Source organism: Acromyrmex echinatior, chromosome 11, assembly GCF_024713525.1.
Source record: "Acromyrmex echinatior isolate Ae372 chromosome 11, ASM2471352v2, whole genome shotgun sequence".
Classification (NCBI taxonomy): Eukaryota; Metazoa; Arthropoda; class Insecta; order Hymenoptera; family Formicidae; genus Acromyrmex; species Acromyrmex echinatior.
In genome coordinates, this window is record NC_141862.1 from 6,744,218 (window position 1) to 6,770,510 (window position 26,293).

General features: G+C 36.5%; 1 protein-coding gene across 2 annotated transcripts in view; it reads right to left on the minus strand.

Annotated features, from left to right (window-relative positions):
* Tpst (tyrosylprotein sulfotransferase) overlaps positions 1-26,244 on the minus strand; it is a 78,029-nt gene extending 51,785 nt beyond the window's left edge. The window contains exons 1-2 of one of the 2 annotated variants that reach the window (XM_011055787.2): positions 25,943-26,244; positions 6,207-6,306 (exon numbers count right to left, since the gene is read on the minus strand). The gene's annotated coding sequence lies outside the window, so the exon portion shown is untranslated. The remainder of the gene's footprint in view (positions 1-6,206; positions 6,307-25,942) is intronic. The other variant, XM_011055788.2, reaches the window with a different exon arrangement.
* Positions 26,245-26,293: the final 49 nt, after the last annotated feature.

Genomic DNA, 26,293 nt, shown 5'->3' on the forward strand with positions numbered 1-26,293 from the left:
TGCATAAAATACGAATATCATCCGCGCGCGACGACCCACCCCGCTGCCATCCCAACCCCGTCGAATATTCGAGGCCGCATGGATATCAATCTACCGATATATTATCGATGTATCGACATACCGGGACGCCGCTTCGAAATATCGACACGCTCATCTCGCTTTGTTGCGCAGCGCGCCACGATATTGGCCGCGTTAACGTCGCTGCGCGTTTCACGTGTACGCCTTTCCTCGAGAGTATATATTGTATCAAACATAATTCATTTCATTCCAGTCGGTCCATCGATAGATTAGAAATAACTGTGTCGTACCTTGAAAGAGAGAAAAAAAAAACGCGTATACGGCATTTCAAGTCAATCTTTTTCCTTCTCTAAAAAGAGAATTCCATTTCCATTTACGAAAAATGTCACACGCAGATAATGCAACTTGATTATAATTGCATTTCGCTTATCGAAACAAACCATAATTTTTACAATCGACTGAACGATACAATGATGAGGTGCACTCATCTGAATTACAAATGAATTTCGATTTTCCTGTATTAAAATGATTAAATTGCCAGGATATCATCCAGAAGTTCGCTTTCCACGTATCGACGAAAATTAATTTGTGACATGGAATACGCTATTAATAACCGTTCGTATACGAGTGAGGTGCAAATCCATGGGTACGTCTAATCGAAAATATTACACGGCCATTTTCATTTAAAAAGATTGCAGATTTAATCCCCTGGAGCATATTGAACATGAGTAACAATTTATTCGAACATTGAGAGAAATGATTTTGTTATAAGAAGAAATCAAGGAAAAACAAATGTGATATTTGTTTAAAAAAACAATCGATTTGTTAAAATTGCAAATTAATTCATCAATGTAACAAATAATCAATAGTATCGCTAGCAAATAAGAGACTCATATATACAGGGTGTCTAGAAATAATCGCCAAATATTTCATGGGCAGGTAGAGGACTAAACTGAGTCGAAAAGTCCTCTATCATTTTGCAATTTTCGCAATAGTTAACAAGATATTAATTACTGAAAATTGCCAAATATTGGTCTTGAATAATTTTTTACTCAAATACCATTAACTTTACAAAAAAAACTGCAAGAGACAAAAATCATTTATTTTCTTCTCATAGAACTCTAAGAATTTTTTCAAAATTTTTTATCAACTTTTTAGTACTGCATTTTCTTACTTTTATCAACAAGAAAAAATATGGTATTGAAAAATTCTGAAAAAATTTTTTAAAAATTTTCAGAACTTTATGAGAAGAAAATATATGATTTTTGTCTCTTGCAGCTTTTCTATAAAGTTGATAGTATTTGAGTAAAAAATTATTCAAGACCAATATTTGGCAATTTTTAGTAATTAATTAATTAACTTGTTAACTATTGCGAAAATTGCAAAATGGTAGAGGACTTTTCGACTCAGTTTAGTCTTCTCTACCTGCCCATGAAATATTTGGCGATTATTTCATATATATATATATATATACAAAAAAGTCGTAGACGATTGCAGAGTCTTAAATCATAAGAAATTGGATAATTCTAGTCAAATATTCTCCCTATATTTGACTGTGCTTGGTCAGTTTCTTTTACTTAAGACTCCACGATCATCAACGATTTCTATATAAACGAGCCTAAAGTCTATCCAAAAGATAAGTTAGATTCTGTATACAGTGAGCAAAAAGTATTCGGAGAAAATATTTTTTTAAAAAATTTTATTTTTAAAAAGTAAACATTATCCAGCAAGAAATGAATCATCGAATTGATGTCGAATGAATATCGATACGATAATTTCAACTCCAATATGACATCAATACGACGTTTAATTGACGATCATTTCTTGCTAAATAATTAACAATTTATTCATAAAGAATAAAATAGACTGTATGTTTCTTAAAATTATATATCAAATTATATACTAAAAAGATGTGTATTAATTATGGAAAATATATCATCTGAAAAATAAACGAAAATTAAAAATTGTATTGTTTATATTGTATGATCAAAAAGTATTCATACAGTCGAGAAATTTAGCTTCTAAAATCAGAAATCCATGCAAAGCTCAGTTGTTTATGTTTAGACCAGAATGTATTCATTGTATAAAATTGTTAATTAATGTTTATTTTCTACAAATAAGATTTTTTTCATAAAAAAATTTCCTTGTACGAATACTTTTCGTTCTCACTCTGTAGTTTGCTTCTGTTACTAATAATTGTTATAGCAAAATAGCAGCAATCACAACAACAAAATTTGTTGTCACATATTTACCGGCATGGTCAGTTAAAGATACTGATGGCTTGTTAAATTAACAAAATCCTTTCTCTCAGTGAAGCATCACCATTTTCCTCCGAGAATATTAATTAAGAGTAACTTGGAAAGAACACTTCAAACGCATTTGGAAATTTCGAAGAATCTTGGAAAGTCTGTATGTAACGTTTTAAATATAACATATAACAACGTTATACGTTTCCCGCAATGTGTCCTTTATAGGCCATACGTCACTCTTGTTCGTCGCATTCTCGCGTAGCAGATATCCGGGCTCATAGTTCCGTTTGCTGCTTTTTACACCGAATTGCGCGAAGGGGAATTGCAATAGGCAGGCAGTATCACGTGAAACGTTATTACATCCGACACTTTATTCGCTCTATCGCTGGTACAGACCAGGCCATTCTGCTGAATTCCGCGAGTGCCGCGAGCGTCCGTGCTATGTAATTTACTGCGGCAATGTAAGAGTAACGTATAACGTATATACAGCGTGTATGTATGTTTGTATGTGTGTTTGCATTTGTATCGATCGTACATCGAGATAATTACGATGCGGCACGTGTGAGCGTCGCATCCTTCCACTTTGATAAGAAGTGTTTCGCGGATTGCAATTCAGACGCGACCCGGCTTATAATTGGGATGCGCGTCTCCAAAAAGGAGGATGCCACCGTGCAAATTAGATTCAGCTTTGTTACTGGTTAATCCCTCTGGACATCCCGTTATTTAACCCTTAGATACCCGAGCGTTTCAAATTAACGTAAAACACAACGTATATATGATTACGAAAAAACCCCATTGTTTTGATGAAATAATAATCTCGGAACATTTAAGGCACACAGTACAAGGTCTTTAGTTTTATTATTAATAACGACGCAAAAATATCTATTTTTCGTAATTAATTTCCGTAGAAAGTAAAGTATAATTATAAAGAAAGAAATTATACACTATTCACATTAATACTATTAATACGTTCTTTACGTGTCGAATTGTTTAAAGAAATAATTTTCTGATCGTTCTTAGAAGAAAGTAGGTATAAGATTATAAAGTTATAATAAATGAGATATAATAAATTATAATTTTTTTAGATCAGTATTTGCCTCGTCGTGAATTCTCAAGCGAAATTACTAAAAGTAACGTACGTTTTGTAGTCATGTTTTCAAACATCTATTTGTCTGGCTTGCGTCATTGGACGCAAATATCTACAGGGCGGTCTGTCTCTCATCGCGTACAAGTATCCACGCAACCAGCGTAAAGTCCAAGTCCAACAAGTCCCACTCAAAGGGGATGTAACAGTACATATCGTATATGTTCGGAACATGTCGCGGCAATCTCGTTATCCGGCTAAAGACGTGTCTACCCCTCGGTAACATTCGAAGACGCTCGGCCGAAAGCAATTTCGCTTAAACCTCTCTCGGCGCGTCGTTCAAGACGCTGTTCTTTCTCCTTTCCGCTGCTTGAAAATCTCCCGCTTCCAAAAGATCGTTCCTATGTGCCAAAATAATGCTTGCTATTCGCTAAGAACCAATGCACTACAGACAGCGAGTGATAAGAAAATTCAATTGTGTTGCAATGTCGCACGTTGACCATTTTAAAAGGACCCAATCCTGCAAAAAGAGATCTTTCCTCTTTTGTCAAAAAATTCCCGAAAAATTCTAGCGGGTTGTTCCACGTGAAATATTGCATACCAAAAGTTTCAGTTTTGTGTAGTACACCGATAAAGTCAACGTTTCCCGATAATCGAGTGTTATCACATTAAAACGATACGTTTCTTTTGCATTTTATCGCTCATGCAAAATATTTGCGATTTTCCGAGTTACACTAAAATTGTGTCTGAAACTGCGAAAAACTTAGAAACTTTTTTCGCATGACGTTATTCAATCGTTTTTAAGTTTTTAGATAAATTGATATTAAGTGCAATTATAAGCTTTATAAGTTAGATAAGCGTTTATAACTTTTAGCATCGTGAGTTAAAACAAAGTTCAGCGTACTAATAATCAAATTAGTAATCCCTTAATTCCCATTTAACGAAGACAAATTTTCTCCTGTGTAGATACCTTCATGAAATCTTCTTGCTTTTATAATCAACGTAGATCGAACGGGATTAAAAAGCGATTAGGCGATAACGAGTAATTTAACATCAATATACTCTTAATAATCTTGTAATAAGATCAAGTCTTGACATCAATAGAATGTGATATGTTCGCGCATGTTAAAAGTATCTACTTACAAAGATATCCAAAAATCTCATTTATCAAATAAAATTCATTTAAACAACAATTAATAAAAGTAAAATGATTTATACATGACTTCACAAACTGCATTTCACATTGGTAAAGTTTAGACGAAATGTTATTATATTTTAAAGAATTTATTATCTTTATCTTTAGAATTTTACAGTTTGAAAACTCGGACTTTTCCATCATTTTTATTTATTGAGAAAGATAATCCTATCTTATTGTTCTATTGGCAGAATTTAATATCCTAAACTTCGTTTATTTCGAAAAAATAAAAATTACAATTTTAGTAAAAAAATTTCGAAAATTCAATGCACTAAATCGCTAAAAAAATTTGTCAATGCTGGCAAAAATAAATTAAGCTAAAGATTATATTGCAAAACATAGAAATTGTTCCGCGGTAATGTTATGAGATAATTCCTTAAACGTTTTAATAATAATAATTCTGTTTACTGTTACAAATATTACACGCACGCTAATAAGATGATCTCGAGTACATTTATATCCGCATGGGCAAGGTAATTAACATGATAGCGTTGGCATGCTGATGGTTACTGTATGGTGCATTTAATTCCGCGCGTTAAACTGGATGGAATGAAGCTTTACTTATTTTGCAGATAAAAATTACATTGAATTACACAAAAAGGAAAGATATTACTCGGATGAACGAAACGCAATCATTTCCTTCAAGTTTAATAAATAAATATCACATGCGGCGAACAAGTTACACGTCGATGTATGTAATAAATTCTATCTTTTGACGTCGCTACACCAATAATTATTCTCGTTGGAAATTAATTCGTATAATGAAAATATTTCGAAGCTCTATTTAGTTACACATGTCGAATAATTTATGTTATGATTAATATTCAAATGTTACACATCATAAATAATTAAAAAAAATAAAACAAAAGAAATGCATAATGAAATACATTGCAGAAAGATACAAGAAAAACCTTTGATAATATTTAAGTTATTATTACAAAGTACAAAGTATTTCAGTACGGAGATGTATTAACTACAGAATTTGTCGGATCGACTCCTTGTTTCATCGTGTCATCGTTAATCGAGAAGATAGTTCGCCTCGTCCTGTTTTTCTTTTTTTACACGTGATCTCACCTTGGGGAATGCGAACTATCGACGGACGAAATTTCACAGGGTTTTAATTACAAGCAAAAAAAAAATCGATTTCTAATTCCCGGTTCAGTGGTGCGCCATGCGGGACAATTCCCGCAGGTTTGAGAGACAGGAAAGATGAAAAGGGAATTTCCCGTTGTACCCAACCGGCTGATTCCACTCTTAAGTGGAATGTTTTAAAATTTCTCATCATTAACGGCAAGATGAAGGAAAAAACGCGTGGTTCAGCAAAAAGAAGGGAAAGAAAGAATACCATGATTTACGTGTATGGATTCATGTGTATGTAATGTATATGTAATGTATATGTAATGTCCTTTTTTTGCGCCATTTTTTTGTCGCAGCGGAAAAGGGCGTGGTAACGGTTCTGGCGGTGTCATTTTTTCCGGCAAACCGGTAGCGGTTTTCGTGTGAAATATTTTCCAAATGAAAAGAGTACAATTAAAAAAAGGACGCGCACACCAGTGATATTTGATAGTATTACAAATGTGCGACATTGCGAAATTATCGCGCGGAGTTGTTGCGAGAATGTAGAGCGCAAAATTCCATAACCGCAATTGTGCAAACTCACCCTCGAGCTCTCCCGTCGGATGCACGGCTTCCACAGTGTCGTTTAATCTTAGGACAGGATATGCCTCACCACAGGTGATCAACGACGCTTTAATAGTCACCTGTGACACAACAAATACAACTCTCATTTTCGGCTCTCGAGAGACTCTCATTCATATTAATCATACAATAATATATACTAAAGTATTTTACATTATGAAAACATTTTTATCGTATATTTTATTTCATTAGCTGTAATATTTATTTGAAAGTCTAAAAATTCATATTTAATAATTGAATTCGGACAAAAATTACAGAACTTTTTATCAACAGACATCGGAAAAATTATACAGGTTTAAATCGATAATAATATAAATGCGTTACTAAAAAAAGGAACAAATGTAGCGCATTTATATATTATAGATCTCAATTCTTTCAATTTTCCCCTGATGAAGGACTTTATAGTAGTTCGAAACGTTCGGGGGGAGTTCAATGTTCAATCATTAAATATGAATTTCTTGAAATAAACATTACATTTGACTTCTTGCTCGTCTTAATTTGACCTCGTTTCATCATTTGTTGGCTACTATTACAAGTTTTATTTATTAACTTCATTCTATTTCATATTTTAATATAGATTTCACATTTATATTAATATTTATCTGTCCATTGATATAAATTTATTCCTTATTGTATTAAAAAAAGAAAACAGGATCATGCCAGAATCATGCAAGTAAAATTCTTTTAAAAATACTTATTATTGCAAATCCATAAATATATGTATATATCCTTTTTATATTACATGCAAAAATAATACGTTTCTGTAAAGTGATGTTTAATTCACTTTATTCTGGCTACACTCATTAGAAAATAACAGCAATTTAATTTCAACAACTTCTCGCATAGTCATAGTCACTCTACATCTTGCCAGACGAATGATAATTTCCTAATTATTGAAAATTTTCATGAATCAATTGAGTCCTTCGACAATACGTAAATTAATCGGCAAATTAGCGATACGACTCTCCGTTATTGCGAAGGACGCGAGATAGGGCTCCGGGTTATGCAACAGCCATACGACAGTAATGGCGTTCGCAGCTGACGACGTTAATAGAAGGATTTTGGGGGCAAGCCTCCTCCCTCCGTCCGTCAGACTAATTAACCTCGTTATATCGCTGGTCCAACCAACAGGACGCTACTCCTGTTCCCGATGTAACGATCGTCGTACCTCTGTACGAACCAACCCGACGCGAGACATCTCCCGTCGAGAGAGTTTAATTAATCTAATGACGGTCTCCGTAACATCCTTGAGTGACCGATGTAACCCAACGTGAAGTGTAGATATACGAGGACATATCGTGTGTCTTCGGCTTGTTTGAAGTCGATTGTTTTTTTTTTTTTTTTTATTAACGCAAATGTTGTAGTAACGTTATTGCTCGTAAAAGAACAAAAAGTTTCCATAAATCATTTCCAGCTCGAGAAATAAAAAATTATGAAGTAGAACTGGATTATCCAATTCAAAATATTCATGTCACTAAGCTACAAATTTGAAAATATATATTTTCATACAAGGGTTTGCATTGGTTGCAAAGATTCTTGCTGAGTTATCTGAATGGATACAAAATCGAGGCATCGAAATACGAATTGGATTTCGCTAAAAGTCCAGCCTGGAGTGACCAGATGTTACATAGATCGATGGTAACTTTAGTTTTAGCAACTGTCGCACATTTGTTATTGTTCCATCATTGAATGTCACAACTGACGATCGATGGATTCGATCGAAACGCGAAAGGTCGCAGCTTGCGACAAGCACAACGATCCGCCGTCACAAATCGAATTTAGCATTCGAGGTAACATTGTGGACATTCGAAAAAATCCGCGAAAAGCAACAATTTTATTTCCGTCCAGCCAAGCGAGATTCATATTTCAAACTCATCCGATCTATCATTTCTTTTTTACCAAAATGATCAAGTACCAAATGTATCGCGAGTATTGATAAACGATCAACGTATATCGATAACGTAAAAAGATAATTCTATATATTTAAAAATTAAAAAACGCATAATAAAATTCTGACGTACCTGTAAGGTTTCATTTTCAAGGAAAAAAAGTCGATAGACGGTATCAATCGATAGACGGAAGCCCACGCGGTTCAAAGTAACGAAGACCTATCGGTACGTTGCTCCAACGGGAGACATTAACCGGAAGTAATTCCGCCTCCATCAGGTGCCTCGTCATACTGTTCATTACTTATCGATTCGACTGGAAATTGAATTTAGCTGGAAAGAGCGACGGAAAAAAGGGGGTCGGTGGAGTATCAGGGGAGAAAAAATGAGAAGCGAGTAAGAGATAGGCAGGGTACATATTCCGAACTGTGTGCCAAGAGCAAAAGGTGGAGGTGCAGTGAGAAGAGAGATCGAAATAACCGATCGAAATAACCGAGAATCGAGAAGCGAATCGCACTCTCTCTCTCTCTCTCTCTCTCCTGGAATTTATCGCGTTAGTACTGCGAGCGAACGAAGCTCTAACACGCCCGACACCAGGATTCCAATTAGCCACTTTAACCATTTCGCGAGATCGAATCCTACCGATTCTCGTCTCCTCTTTCTTCCTCGCACCCTTATCTTACGAGACCTCACGCCGATCTCGGAATAGCATTGGGGATGTTGGAGTACTTTACTTCCGAGTATACCCGATTACGTCGAGCATCACGGGTATTAAACGCTTACTAATTCGATATCTTCGATAATATACTATAATAGAATCTTCATCATTTCCATTATCTGAATGTTCTATCGTTTCAACAGAATATTCGATGTGTATAGAACGTCGTTTTACTTCTCACACAGAAATACTGCACGCTTACTTACTTTCTAAAGATATGAAAGATGCTTCTTGACTTTAGAACGTTAGACAAAAGACTTTAAAAAGATGGCATAAAATTAACGTAACTTTACGTAGGAGCTGCGTTAACAGACTTATACATAATTTAGCAGACGTGAGAAGACCATAAACGTAAAGGCAAGCCGTCAAGTTCTGCTCAGATCTGTCTTCTCTTTGAAATAAATAAAGCTAAGCGTCAGAAAGGCGATTGCTCTTGGAAAGACAAATCGAAACAATTTAGATAATTTTACCGTATTCGTTCTTTCCTCGCGTTAGAAAAGTGAATTAGATCGCGTTGTCATCGTATCTAAACTCATCGTATTGACTTGATTCGCGGGGATGGAATTCCGATGGATGGCATTTTCTCGACGACGGGATTTTCGTTCGTATAGTCGTGAGATGCGCACGTTCGTACAATAATAATGAAAAAAATGCAAGTTTTGTTTTGCACTTGTTTGCAATTTCTTTTCTCTCCTGCCTTCTTCTTCTTCTTCTTCTTCTTCTTCTTCTTCGTCCATGACTTCTTTTTCGGTATTTCGCTTTTACGTTTTCGCGTAATAACGAAGTATTGCTGCGTTTTGCTCTTGCCTCTCTCTCTCTCTCTCTCGCTCTGCTTTTTATTTTCCCGACAATGTTTCTTCTCCGTGTCCATCGTCGACTTCCTTAACTTCGCCTTATGGAGAACGCTCACCGCTGTCTCGCGTCTTGCGTTTCGTTCTGCGAAACGAGCTTGCCGTCGTCGACGAAAAAAATCCATCTTCACCAAAGAAACTGACGACGTAAAATAATTTTTCCGCAACAATACTGCACATTCTTAGGTGTGGAATAATCGTAGGCGTTTTCCAAGTGATGGGAAGTACTTCATAATGTATTTTTTAATGCTTATGTGAATAAAATAAAACATTCTTTCCATAAAACGCTACGAATTAATTCCCAACCCCTACTATATAGCGTAAAGCATAAAACGTCGACGAGAAAGGAACATAACACGGATGAAATTGCGCGATAATATTGAATATTTCCATATTTCAAACATATTCTTTTCCACAATATTTCGAAATTTATATTTTGCATTCGAATCACGCGTTTCGAAGTATCCTATGATTTGCACCCGCCACGCAAAATATATTTTTACTGTATTTTTTCGCGTCTATAAATTATATATGTATAAAACATTTATAAATAACGTCTACTCGCATAACTCGTATAATTGAAATAAAGAATTTCATAATACATACATTTTTATCGTACTAATCATATATCATAATGATTTAGAACGCATCACGATATCGGCAAACTCTAATTTCCTTTTAACGTCAAATGGTACGTATATGTTATACATTATTGGATTTCCCAAAGTGTCCCACAATTTGAAAGTATTCCCGTCGCTGTATTCGATGAAATTACGGTATGCGCGTGCGATACTACATGGACGCAAACTGCATTTGTTGGCGGACGTATTTAGCGCGTGGTCCAAGAGAACGACGAGAGGAGAGGAGAGGAGAGGAGAGAAGAAGAGTGTCGCACGCACATTGTGTCGCGCGCATATCGCGTCGCCGTTCATCGTTTCATCCGAGCTCGTTAACCATCGTTAGCGCTCCTGTCCGCGTCCGTTCCCTTGTCGACCGAACCAGACTCGCGGCCCGCCGCAAAAACCGCGAAACGCGCGCGACAAAACTGTCCCGGACGGAAAACCACAGACTTAGCGGACTTCGGTCCTTCGTCTAACGTTCGTAACGTTCGTAACGGTAATTGCGCTTTAACGCTTCCACATAGGTACTCGGGAATGTTAAGCAATTCTCGTATCGTCGGTTCTTCGCCACTTGTTCCCTTCGCAAATGAAAGACGGACGGAAAAGATTCCTGCATGCCGACGCCGAAAGGAAGATGCTAAAGAGGAACATTTATTGTAACGGTATAATTACATTTCCTATACAATTGTGACAAATGCAATTGTAATAATTATACGTAATCACAACTTTCCGTAAAATAGTAATTATGATAATTACCTTGTCTTTTCGTGTAGTTCTTCCGATTTCTCATTTTATTTTAAGCTTTCCGAAAGCTCGCGCGCGCTGCACTTTAGCGTTTACGACTTGAGGACAGAGCGAGGGTTGACGCCCTTTTGGAAGATCGACTGCTTTGACTAAGTACCTCTTCAAAACATACCGTACGCCCGTCGACGCGTTGATGTTAGTATCGTCTCGTTTGCGGCCATGGAGACTCTCGCAATCATTGCGCCGCAAATTAGCCCGCAAACGTCTCGCAGGGCGTGTCTGTAATCTCGCCGGGATATACGTCTGTATATATGTCTGTCGCGTTATAGGGATAGTTAGGATCGTGAAGTATGTGCGAGTGATGAGAGTACGAGGGTATGTACGGCATACACGCATATGTAGAGATTCAGGAAAATCTCTCCGCAGGAGAGAAGATCTTAACGATCTCCCGCCTGTCGTGAGCATCGTTCATTCATAGATAGTTAACTAAGGACTGTTGTTCCGTTGTTAAATGATAATGACAGACAACTCTGATAAATCTACCGTCCATGGCAAAGGTTTCGTGGAAAGACCACGAAACCTCCTACCACTGTCTCTCTGTGATCCTTGACGGAACCTTAAATACCTTCGTGGTAAAACGTTGAGTTTTAATATCTCGCTTAAGTAAAGCTTTGCTTTAAATTAAATGGCGAGTAAAATGTCAGTAGTGTTTTTCCGTGAATACACTGCTTTTAATACGCTCGTATTTTTAATTTAACTTTTACAATTAGTATTTTTTTTTCTTTTTTTTTTACCGAATGAGGAGTTGATTTATTTCTAACATATTTTTTTAGCTTACAATAATGTGCATTTAAAGATTTAAATTGTAAACAATTTTAAAAATACAAACGATAATTTTTTTCTTATTCCTCTTCGTAATTTTTACAAATAAGCAAACACATTGAGTCTTTCGCTTTAATCTCGCCAGAATAGCTCAGTATAACTACTGTAACAATCAGTGTCACTGATTGTTACCGAGTTTTATGGAGACAGATGTAGTTTGCCAACTATAATCATGCATTGCTTCGAATGTTTGGAGAAACTATATGGAGAATTGGCTCAAAGCGCGTTATATGGAGTCTATCATGGTGTAGCACCCCGTCAGGTTTATACCCGAGTGGTTCATTATGCATCTACGTCCGACGAAAATCAGATTGGCAAGCGTCAACGGGTGCCGGAGAGTACAACGTCCCTTCGTCCTTTGTCTAATATTTGCTAGGCAACGCGCGGAACATTCGCGGTCGACGAGTCCCGGAAACGATCTGGCGTCGATCCAACACCGGATCCCGTGCACGTAGAGGACCTTTCTTGGAATGTATATAGTTCAAACGTCGTCGTCATTATCGTTTCAAACCACCACCGACGACGAGGTCGGATACCGGAAATTCGTTGCCCACGTGATCCATGCTTGGCGACGCGAAAGAGATCGACAGGAATTTCTTCGGATTCGTCGAAATTCACCACGATATGCCGTCGAATCACGAACTTTCCGAGGGTTTTCGGGATTCTACAATCTGCCCGGAATCGATGCCTCCCTACTATTGGGGTCGTTGCATACGAAATGTCGGAGCCGGAAAGTTTCAGTTTTATGGAACGCTCGCTTATAAAGTAGACGTCTTCCGATAATCAAATATCACGTGTCACGTCAAAGCAACGCGATTCTTTTACGGAAGTGCGCAGTTTCTGTGACGTATTTTTCAAGTACAATAAATATACGTAGAAAATACGTATGAAATAGAAAATGTTATTATATTTCGTGATCTTGAAATATATGTTAAAGGAGGAGCTGTTGAATTAGCACGACATTCTATTTATACAAAAAAAAATAATGACAGTTCCAGTAGCACTTTTCACTATTCTATAGTTTCTTACCAAAAGACTTCCTTAAAAAGAACTTCCGTCTAAAAAACCAAATTGAAGATATAGCTAATTTCGCAAATTTAGAACGATATTTCCTCTCTAAACAAGGAAGACATAAATATTCTCACTTTTGGCAGTTCTTTTTTGTTAATATTTCTCGAATTGTATAAATACATATAATTTGAAAACAAAATTTCAATTACCAATTTTAATACATCTCAAGCTTTAAATATAGAAGACAGCGCGACACGGAAAAAAAAATGTGTTGACAGTTTATCATAATTATAAAAAATGTGAAACTGTGTTTTATTTTCATAAGAAATTGTAAAATTATGAGAGAGAGAGAGAGAGGGAAGTGTTACTAGAACGCACGCATACCATCATGATTTTTTATATTAATAAAATACCGTATTAACTTCACAGGTCGCATAAAGCGGAATCCGCATTTTTTTATAGCAAAAAAAAAACAACGTTGATAAAATACCAACCGGAATGTTGGAAAAATATCTTTTATTAAAATAGCGCAAAAAAAAATTGTAACTGAAATAGCGCAAAACTATCTTCATTCGCGCTGAATCGAAAATATGTAGGATGAGTATCATAAGAAATAGAAGGATACATTTGAAACGTTCCCTATACGGAATGGAACAATCTTGTTGATCGAATCATAATAGAAGACCGAATCCGGTCTCGCATGGTCGAGCACGGAGCAAACAAGCGAACGCAATGGATGGATATTGGAACCGCGCAGGTTAACGATCGGGCGTTACATCACGCGTTGGCACGAGTATTGGCTCGAACTCGAGTTTAAGGTCAAAGACTTTATTTGCTCCTCTCTCAGTTGGTCGGCGCATAATCGAGCGCTATAGAACGTGGCCGAGAGTGACACACCACGTTTAACAGGGTAAATCATGGGAGCGTTACCTGTAAACGAGATTCGCCGCAATTCTAGTTCCGATCTCCCCCCGCGCGCTAACAATTCCGAGCTTTCGCCCTTACATACGAAATGTGCGATAGACGATCCTCCATCGTGCCAAACAGAATCCAATTACCTCGCTTTTTGCTCATCGAATCACGGTCGCAAGCCGCCGCAGGGCGAGGCGAGTGGTGCCAATTTTCGTGCCGCAAAAACATCTCGCGGAATCACGGCAAAACTAGGAACGGATAAATCTCCAACTTTTGCGAGACGCTAATTTAAACTGTTAATTGAATGGCAAATAGAATTAGGAACTTGCGTTTTTCAATACACTCGTTACTAAAGCTGACCTCGTTACGGTACTCGTAACAGAGTCTAATAAATCTATTGTTCGCGACATCCCCGTAATGTTGTTAGAGATTGTCCCGAATATAACGATTTTTACTTTTATTCGGAAACATTATTTCAATCGCAAAATATCTTTTTCAAGATTATGTTGAAAATATTATCTTGTTTATATTGCATCAACGTACATGCTACATTATCAAAAGTTGAGATTACGTTGTATTTTCCGAATTTTCGAAAGCTAAGATTTTGTGAGAGATTTTCTGACTTTACACGTTTATCTCGTCCGTTTACTTTAAATTTTTAAAATGTTGCCACAATGTTTCGTTTATCGGCTTTCTCTCGTCCGTCACTCGTGAAACATCCCAAAATTTCGCCTCTCTTCCGTAGTCGAGATTGAAGACGCCGTGCCTCGAATAGCTGCTTTCCAGATTATCTTGCGCGCATACTAATCCCCGAATGGCGCGATGTATGGAGCTATTATTCTAGTCCTAGGGTGAGGTTGTGCCTCGAGTAAATATATCTTAAAACAAAGGAGCTTCGCAAACATGCGACGTATACACGAAGCGCGAATCTCTCACGCAGATTTCAGTGTGCATTCGCGGAAATCTGTACCAACGACCGTAAACACAAGTCGCCGGTAAAGTTTCGATGAAACTTTAATCAGGTCAAACGAATTTGCACGCAAAATATTCTACCACCAGGAATATAAAGTACCTTCTATATTTCTTTGTAACTATATGGATACACTTTTTTACTCTAGATTACTTCTCCCGTTTAATAATTCACTAACTCCTCGAGGCAAAACGTCACTCAAATTTACGATTTATGAAAGTACTCTTTGACAAGTGTAAAAGAAAACATTAAAAATACGTATAACAATGTAATAAGAATAACTGTAATAATAATAATGACGTAGAAAGAATTTTTTACCGTAATAGTACGGTAAGAAATTTAAAAAATTATTATGTTACAAAATTTATATTAATTTTTTTACTTATCTTTAATAAATTAACTGATAATAATATCAATAGTACAATTTATACAACGATTTAGTTTATTAATTTAAACTCATTCGTGGTTTTTTCGCACCCGTAGGAGTAATTCAGAATTATAATCGTGTATCTCTCGGTGCCGAAAATTAAAACTCCAAAGGACATTAATTTCCCGCGTTCTACACGCCTCTGTTTACATAGCTTAAAACGCGTGGGAGCAAAATGTTTACCGAAATATTTACGAACACTCGAACTGTTCGTAACTCCGCCTGCGTACCTCTCGGAACGACTATTCATAGCTATACAACTAGGTACATTTTTTCCGAGTGCCCGCACTTTGTGTACCTACGTACATACGTGTATGAAAGTAAAATACTTCCGCGTTGTGACGACGTAAAATACAAAAATTTTGCAACGCCGCGCGCCAGCGAAGCGAAATTCGCGAGACGTAAGCTAATTTGAACATTTATTTATTCTCCCCGCGTGCTTTGACGGAGGAAAAGAGGATAAATTAGTTTTTCATAACGACAATGCGCGCGTAACTTGTGAAAATGACTATAAGCAAACAAAATAATAATAATAATAATAATAATAATGTAGGACCGACCAAAATTTCATCTGCATTTTGTAACGTAATAACTAATAATCTTCCATTTATCACGCATAATATACGTCACTCACGTTTGTTATTTTCGTTCTAGTACCTCTGTTAAGTCGCTTTCTCATTGATGTTTTCATTTCATTACCTCAACAGTAACGAACGAGCGCGATACTTTTACGGTCTTATCTGTAATCCGACACTCTCTACGCTACAAGAAGATCGAGAAACGAGGCAAACCTGCAGCCCGCCGCGTCGTCGTATCTCTTGCGTTTGCATAACATTAACGTTTAAGAGAGACTCCCTTTCCGGAGGAAATACGAACCGTCTTGTGTCTCGCTAGAAAGAAAACTCCGCGTCTCATATTGCGCGTTGATGTCGTTACATTAACTCCGTACATAGCATTTTCTACAGCGCGATGGCGCGACAATATCTGCTTTGGAAACCACTCTGACGAGTGTCAAGTAAAATGAATTCGTGCGAATAACGAATATTTTATATTTTACGCTACTACATTCACATAAATACCAGTAATTTTTATAGGAATATCAACGGAAACATTTCTCTTACTTTAATCCATTTGCAAAACCCATTACAAATTTCTTTTCATGTGAAATCACGTGTAATATTTCACAATTAAGAGAAAAAAAAACAGCTAATTTTTTTTTTAATTTGGAACTTTCGATAGCAAGAATGTTGTGACATTATTAACTTTTCAATTATAAAATGTTTTAAATCTTGTTTCATTTTCCATTTTCATTTAGTCACCAAGAGAGAGAACGTATCCTTTCCATTGTGGATGTGTCGACATAAGTATGTAAAACATTGCCAGCTGGATTTTCCACACATCAATGCTTTTATCTAGATTGCGTGTTTTATCTAGATGTGGTAAACACAGTTGTTTTCATTCGTACGTTAAAAAAGTTTTTGACGTAAGACAACTCTTGGTTACTCTGAATTACACAAGATGTCTCACAATCTATCTGTTGATTCATTTTACTTTATTTTAAATAGTTTTTCTATTAATCCGAGAGAGCAAAGGAGTGACGACACAAAGGAGTAACAAGAAAAATTTTTTTCGTTGAAAATAAACGAATCAGAATTTTCTGATTAAATTTACTAGAATTCTAGTTGAGATATATTAGGTGTTGGAATTAATTCGTAGCGTTTTTTAATGAAAGAATGTTATTTATTTCACATGAGCATTAAAAAATACATTAATGAAAGTACTTCCCATCTCTTGTAAAACGTTACGAATTAATTCCAACACCTAATAAATTATGGTTGATACAATATTTCTGGCAAATTATTAGAATTCTTATTTTTACCAGAATAATTGTATCAATCAGAAATCTAATTATCTTAACCAGAATTTTAGTAGATATGTATATCGTATAATTTTGATTCGTCCATTTTCTACCAAAATTACTATTTAATCCAAATCATTTTTTTCAGTAAAGTGATTTGTAAATCATGGACCGAAGATTACTTGTAAGATTACTAGTAGAATCTTTTTTTGCAAAAAATGAAGTAGATATACAATTTAAAGACTAGAATGTAAGGGAAAGAAGTCGCGGTACGCAAGTATAACAATAGAAATGTTTACAAGTCCATTTTCAATATAAAAGTATAAAAAATATAAAGTCCGTACGCGTTTCGACTTACTTCAAGTCATTCTCAACGATATTAATATAATTCTATTCAGCACAAGTAGATATAAATTAACAAGCGTAGATTGGTGAGAATATGACTCGACGAATAATAATCAGATATGAATAACAGCTTTTAACTCACCGTTGATTAAAGAAGTATTACTCGCGAATCGATACTCGAATGAAAATCTCGTTGCGCAAGCAACGTCACTCCGTCGTAATGTATGAACAACATTTCTCCTGTGACCATGAACACTTTCGAACGGAAATTAGTGAAGTGGAAACTGCTAGTAGAAACTGGTTTCCGATGCGCGATTCGCGGCACGCGCGTCTTGTGCACGTAATCGAATTAAGTAACGCGAATGCAATTACACATTATTGCATTTCATGTCTGCTTAGAATATATTCCTAATGTGACTTTAGTCAACGTGTCTAACTGTAAGAACAGTAATCACATTAATTGAACACTAAATTGCACATGTTATGTCAAAGATAAAAAATGATAGCAAAATAATCTTTGATTTTTGCCGCTGCAATTAATAATAGCTTTATGTATTATCAATTATAATAGGCGGGCCCTTTGACCTTGTGCCCAACGATCGCAATTTCAAATATTCTGCGTAACAAATTTAAAAAAATATCACTATTTGTTTAATAAAAATACCTTAGTTGCACAAATAAATTTATATTACAATATATAAAAATAATTACAATTTATAATTTGTGCTTTCAAAAACACTTAAAGTATTTAGGTCACCGTTAAAAGTCTGTAAATACAAAGAAAACTTACAGAAATTTACAGAAATTAAAAATCAAATTTTTTTGAACGAAATATTAATGAGGACCTATTTTTTTTTCTTTAAATAATAATTCTTCAAATACGCAACACACACACACACACATACACACAGATAAAATATCTCGATTAATTAAAATTCAAACTAAAATAAATTCACGCTAAGTTGGAAATAATATATATTATTTTTTTCATATTTTAGACTCAATCCGAGAACATTTATTTTTTTAAACATTCATGATTCAAAAACTATTGACAATTCATTATTTTTAATAACTTCAATTCAAATTCAGTTATCAAGACATTCTTTTCGAGTCCACGAAAAATATCCGAAATTATATTTTTTTCACGTATACACTTTCAGAATAAATTAGGAAAATAAATTAGATAAATTCAATCAAGTTGAAAACTTATAGCACAAAACAATGTAACGAGTGTTAAGGAAAAAAGGATTTTCCTGCGTGTTTTTCCACTTCTCGAGTGCAGAGTTATGACATAGGTAGATTTTTTTTTTCGAGATTCGACGGCGAGCCCAAAAATAAATACATCACGATTTCGCCGTCGCGATGAATATTTCATGACTGCCCTCCGCATGGCGAACGGTGCATTTAACGCGTATGACCTATTTGACAGAGATGCGCCATACATCGCGATCGTTGACGACTCATTAACGAGCTTAACGACCGCCGACATGTTCCAAAGAATTTTAGCGCGTAGAACGGAAAGCCTCCGTCATGCATTATCGAATCATAAAGGTTCTGCAACACCCGTTTCTTTCATTGAAATTTCGGTCGCTGAAAAATCTGACAGAAAATTAATTAAATTCGGGCAAAATGAATAATATACGACAGAAATCCCGACGAATTTAATTAACCTCGGTAAAATTAATTAAATTCGCCATTTATAAGGCTATTTATAACGTTAACCTGATATTTATGATCGCAGTTCGGTCTGTATTTAACGATACGCTTGCTGGAAACTGAAATAATTTTTCCTCGACAAAAGCATCGAGACGGGAAATCTGATTAATCATCAAAAGATTGACCTATTTTCTATCCACGGAGTTCTACGCGGGATGAGAGCAAAAACTTTTTTTTTTTTTTTTTTTTACATTATACCATTTACTTTCCTCCAACTTTTTTCATTTAATAGTACTGAATGTTCCTACGCGGTCAAGTTTCATCGACGCCGTATTCCAAATATTATTCATCACTGATGAAAAGATATTATACAGACATAAATAAACATTTGTTGTGCACAAGCGTTGTTGTCCACAAAACGTGGCCACGAATTTCCGGAGGAACATGAATCTCTACGCTCGAAGGAGAATTGGAAGAGATTGCGAGACGACGGAAGAAAATAATGCAGTGCACCTGCCATGGAAATAACACCGGGAAACTGTCCGTTCTTCGAGTATTATGGAATACGCTCACGCTAAGCCATTCTCAATCTTACTAAGACTTAGTCTCTTGCAAAAGTCTTAAAGTACGTAGCCCTCTTTTCAAATCACCCTGTATACTCGGGCCGACCTCGCAACTGGCGTGATGCAGGAGGTCATTTACCTCGTAAATTGCGAGATACCGAGATTGCGTCCAGTGATTTACGTCATGTGCGTAAGGCAGGCACATCGAGTTTAACTATCGGAAACAGAGAACTACCGTGAATGATCGTCGGCGAATGCGCGACACAGAATTTGGAGTTACAAAGCGGCAAAGTAGGTTGCGCCGGGGCTGTGCGTCCGCGATCTCTTTGCCGCAAATTGGCATTTGGTGAATCGTTAACGATGGCTTAATCGAGAAATTATCCGTGCGGAAACCGCACTTGCCACCGACCAATCGATGACGATTAAATTTTCAAGCGGAGCTGGTCAAATCAATCGAATCCTTTGAAGAACAAAGGATTGTAAAAAAAAAATTCGTATCTTTTTTGAATTTAATTGTCAACGGTACTGATATTACGCTATTTTATATATATATATATATATATATATACACCTCCACTGTTCGTTACTCAATGCCTCGTTCATATCTCCATTACTCGGACATATTTCGCACGGATAATGGCTAACAGGTGCACCATTATCTGCCTTCGCGAATAATGGACAGTTTCATTGTGCCTCGGATAATCGGGCTACGGTATCTCATCTCTCTAGCGTCATGCTCCTTTCATAGATAAGATTTAGACAGGCAGGTATCGTTAACGCAGAACCGGAATACCGCTACGCGCGGCGCGATGTGGCGTCCCGGCGCAGTGACGTAACGACGCGGCTGACGTTCGACCCGTCCAGGCAGGCTGGCAGGCACACAGACGTCGTCGTCACCGCAACAAGTTGCTCGACAAACTCGATCTCCCGAGGGGTTCCTCGAGGAGTCGAGAGGCTGCCGAGCCCCTCCTAGCGTGGACCACCTCGAGTGTGGAGTGTCGCGAACGTGTATCGAATGCGAATGCACGGGGAGGGGAGGGGAGGGGAGGGGAGGGGAGGGGAGGGGAGGGGGTGCTATACCGTGTCGGTCGGTTCACGCGGAGGCGACCGGAGGCAACCGGAGGCGACGCGACGGTGCAATGGTGGTGCCACAACGTCGGTGCCGACCCGACGATCGGTCTTGATTTATGGGCGAGTAGAGCGTGTTCAAACGTCGGAAACAAGGACACTGTGGATTTTCACGTATACGCGTTAACGATTCGAAATAGCCGGCTACCGTAATCCACCGTATCTGCCGTAGCCAACGAGATCGCTATTTTACTTCGTCGCTATCGGCTGATCTCCGTATATCACCCCGAAACGATCGCAATAATGATTATTCCAACGACGTAGGAAACGCTCCCAGCACTAGTTACCGTCAAACGTTCAAGTAAGATTAATCAAGCTAATTATAGAGAGGATGAATGCAAATTCTCTTACGTCCTTACGATGATAAACCTAACGGATGTTGCAGATAACGACGATTGAATTATGCACGTCCTGAATATACTGTTTTTTTTTTTTTTTTTTTTTTTAAAGATGCCAAGCGAACAAAATTCTTCCGTATCAATTCTTTCGTAACAAATCGCGTGTATAACAATTACAGATTACAGCTCTTAATTACTCTCAAGTGATAAAGCAACATATATTGCGCTCGTCACACTCCAATTTTCAGAAAACAAATTATTCAAACACCGACGAGGGAGTAAATTGCTACGAGACACAGATAGGTTTCGTTTTAACGTTTCGTTTTACACATTGTTCGTGTGATTAAATGGGTCAATTAGTTACGTATGCTTGCAGGTTTCATGTATCCAGCTAGACGCACACTCGTTATTATCGTTGTGTCCGTAATAACATTTCGGTGTTATTGACCTACCAATTATACCAATTTCGCTTCACGATGAATATTATCACGTTACGCGTATACGCGACATGCCGTCGTAAAATATGCCGTCATAAATTTTATCAGGTAACGAAGTTTTTTTATATTTACGTTATATTTATACGATAATACATATCACTTATTTGTTATAAAAATGCTTATTTGCTATACAGTAAATAGTATTATTTTGGAGTTGCTTACTGAAAAAGAACGAACATGTAAAAAAAAAACACATTTAAAAAAAAATACATACTTTGCTAAACAATCAGTTTTATTCCAAAATTATTAATGATTTAAATTAAAATTATTATTTCAAAATTAATGATTCAAAACAATAAAATTCATTTTCTGGGAAACTTTACTTTTTTGAATTGTGTTGTAACAAATAAACGATATATAGAATGTGATAATAAAAATAATAATGTAATGTATCCACGGCTTATGTAAAATCACAGTGAAGTAAAACATTGTGGCAATGTTGCAATAAAAAATAATTCCCAAGCCTGCCCTGCGATAAACTTTTAGCGATACATATAAGTATAATTAATTATTTTTATCGTGGAAAAAAAAAGCGGAAATATAACAGTAATCTTTACATTAGCTTTATAAAGCGATATGAAAGACGTTCGAAAATAATTTTTCATTTTCTAAGAAATGTGAGTAGCATTACTGAATTTCTTTATCAATTACACGCATCTGACTTCCTTGACAGTGAAAATGGATACAGAATCAATATTTTGTATACGACTCGATATACGACCGAGAGAACGACATCGGAATGAAACCGATGAATTGTGCAGCGAAAAAAGAAAAAAAAAAACACTGCAATTCGTTTCGCAAGACGGATGTACTCCGATAAAGAGCGGTAAAGGAGATTACAGCTTGCATGTAATCAGGTAGAATATACTTCGTAATTGCGCTTCCTTTGCGGAATAATCGTACGATGAAGATACAAATGCAGATACATTTCCGATAAGCCTGCGGAAAAAGACTCAACGGTTTTCCGTTTGGATTATTTCACTCTTCTTCTCTCGGAGTGACCGCTATTGTTTTCGTTCGCCAGTCCGTATTACGTTTATGATATTGACTTAGTTCGCAAGCTGCACCGCAATGCCGTTAGCGGTGTGTATGTATCGCGTATTTATTTTGCGTAACGTCCGAGCTTCATTGCGTCTTTCGTATGACGTACAATATCGTAACAGCAAAAGAGATTCAACTTTACGGCGTGGCCAGAATAATTTATGATATTCCTTCGGCAATACAAAAGATATGTCAATGAGCTTTTGTTTCGTAAAGATGAAAGTACACGTATTTTCAATTAAATCCTCGATCCTTTGGCTCATAGATTAGTATCCTTTCATTTCATAGTAACGTCCATCGAGATAAATTAGTAAGATAAATTAATGTACGGTTAATAAGAATAGTTTCCACGACAGTGCACATCTCATTTTCCCCAACTCGTTTAATTTTTAACTTGCATTTTGCCAACAGTAAGTTGTGAAATCTAATTTATTATCTTTTATTTTTGCGATAAATATGTATATTCATTCTTTGAAGCGATAAAACTAGTTCGAAAACTTTCTAACAGGATTTACGTTTCTAATAAATACACAAAGTAAGTAAAGTAATAAGTTTATAAATTGTCGGCGTATTGTTCTCGTTAAAACAAAACTTAATTCGTAGTTTATGATTATTAATTATTAATTATTAATTAAATTAATTAAAACGAAAATTAACGTAAACAGTTGCCTGTAATACAATCGATTAGTATCGGAACTGCACAGTAATATATAGGAATATATTTTACAAATGTTTGTAAACAAATGTTTAAAATATCCGAAATATCTACATAAAATATAAATGTAATATTATAAAATAACTTTATTCAAAATATTCCCTCGTTGCGGCGTCGCGAGAATTAATAGCATTACTGAATTTAACCAGAGAATTTCTCTTATACTTATTATAATCTTGTTCATACAGGCTGTTTCAGAATCTCGTTTTGTAATTTTCAATTTTAACTTATAGATTCTTCAATAAATTTGCATTTTTCCTCTCTCATCCCCTATCCGAAGAACTTCTGAGAAAATCGTCATCTTTCGCCACAACCGTATAATATTCAATACTATTCTCATTATAATTAAACGTTGAATTCAAACTTCGGGAAAGTAAAGTCAATTTAAATGAATAATGAAGTTTCATTATATTTAATTTAACACTCCCAGAAGTTTCATTCGCATCTTCATTTACAATCGTTTATATTTTAGAAACTATTCACAGGTTGCTTCTGCGTTTTAATTAAGACGCAATCAATTCTGATCAACAAAGATATAAAGCTATACATTAAAATCTATATGATTTTAACTTATTAATGATTCTTCTCGTAGCTGCAATTTTATACACTAGGATTTACAGCTCTTACACAAAAAAAATTGGTAAAAACAACTCTAGTTAAATAAGTTATGTCGAAAACAAAGTTTTACAATTCTGTAGACGTAAATAAATATATATTGTTATTCTGTGTAAAACTAAAAATTTATGACTATTAGTTAAATAATCCGCAAATCATTAATAAAAAAAGATTCGATGAAAAAACCTAATAATAAAAAAAGATTAATATTTTATGTTCTTTATTTCTCTCTCATTTTTATTATTATATATTATATTGCTATAATATTTTACGCCTACTGTGGAAACGTTCATTTTCAATGTTACGTTCGAAGTTCCTCAGATATGAATGCGATTAACGGTGATTGATAAGTCGTATTCGATGTGTTTTTCCTACCATGTGCACATCAGAATTTAAAATCCTGATACATCCGCGTTAGAATATAAAATGCCGAGATACAAACCCGTTAGAATTTAAAATCGCAGCGTCGACATACTTTGGTATTCCGGGATATTTTAGTTTTTCGGCATTGAATAATATATAAAAATATACAAAAAGTGTATCAAATATATAAAACGTATAAAAAATGTACGAACATAACGAGAATAACAGTTAATTTATGACTTACGAATGCATTAAACGTGCAAAATACGCGCTACAAAAATACATCTTTAAAACCATCGCACTAGAAAAAGTCTGATTACATTAATTGAAATTTTGAAAATGGACGGATTAGAATTTTCTGGTTGAATCTATTACAATTTCAAGTTATATTCCAAAATGCCCTCTCCGAGGAAAATTTCACTCGATATTTGAAATATTTGAGAGAAAACATTTTGGAAGCTCCAGTTGAAGTAATTTAATTTAATTTAATTTAATTTAATTTAATTTAATTTATTACAAAGTTATACGAAAAAGACTACATGTTAACAGAGTAATAGACATAAAGTATACAATAGACTATAGATTAACATAAACATAAGCAAATAAACAATAGTTGCAAATGGTTAGGCATCAGAATTGCTGTTACAAAGCCTACCAGTAATAAAACCAGAATAAGACAACAATACAAGAGATAAATTAATAGCTAAAACCATACACCCACACACATAAAACTGACTCACGTACACACACGCACACCAATTACATCAGTCAAAACCTTACCATCAGTAACCTGCAGAATTTTGACCGACGCGATCAGAATCTTCCGATTCGAGTTCAACCAGACATTTTTCTCAATGCGTCAAACTTTCAGTGGGTCATTCACGAATATGCATTTTTTTCCGGCCGTGGTCTAAGAAGTCGCGATTCACGCACACCGCGCAAATAGCTCTCCCCGGAAGGACGCGACGCCATCTGACGCTTTCTCCGGATCGCGCGTCCTCCCTCCGCTTGAAAAAAAAAGTGTGTGTTTGCGTAACGCAGATGATCGTATCCTTCGCGAGGCGTTGGAATGCAGCGGTATTTTATCATTGGATCATCGGACAAAAATAAATAACGCGCGATCTTTTCGCATGACATGTCGCTATTCGACGGATGAATTCCATATTTCTACGCATGGCACGGTCATCGACGCATCAGGTGTCAGTCACCCCGGAGAACGCGAAAGTCTTGTATGCGCGCGACTGGTTTCACGCACGCAAGTATAACGCACTCACGCACGCATCTTCGTCCCTGTGCGACGTAACGAAACTGCGACATGACACAACTGATCGCCCCACGGATTCGTGAGCGGAGCGTCGTGCGATCGTACATACCGTTCGGTGAGCGTCATATAAATAGCATTCTATGAGCGTTATAAAAAAACTTATCGGAGAAAGTTGACGTGAAAAACTTGACATGTACCCGGGAGGAATAGTCCAGTCGCACTGCGCTCTACGACGAAGATCGGCGACGCGATCGCGAGCGAGAGGAGGAAGGTGAAACGAAGATCGCTACTCACCCGGCGTTCCGTTGACCGTGGCAATTCCACCCGTGACCCGTCGTCGTCTTCGTCCCGCGTGTCGCGCGCCTTTCACTAGTTTCGCAATCGACGCAGAAGATGCGGCGTCCTCGTGAATTCTTCCTTCGGCGCCGGCTTTACTTTTTCGGATCACACACGACGCGTGTCGGTTGACGTAAGACGATTGACGGATCGCCGTGAGACATACGGGCTCGCGTGGACACGCACGAATGCGAAGACTGCGAAGCCGAGTACGAAAGGAACTACTCCGAACGCTCCAATCGGTCAGCTGCTACTGGCCGCCCGACAGTCCCGACACTCGTCAGCGTCAGCGCGGCGGGAAAAGGGCGG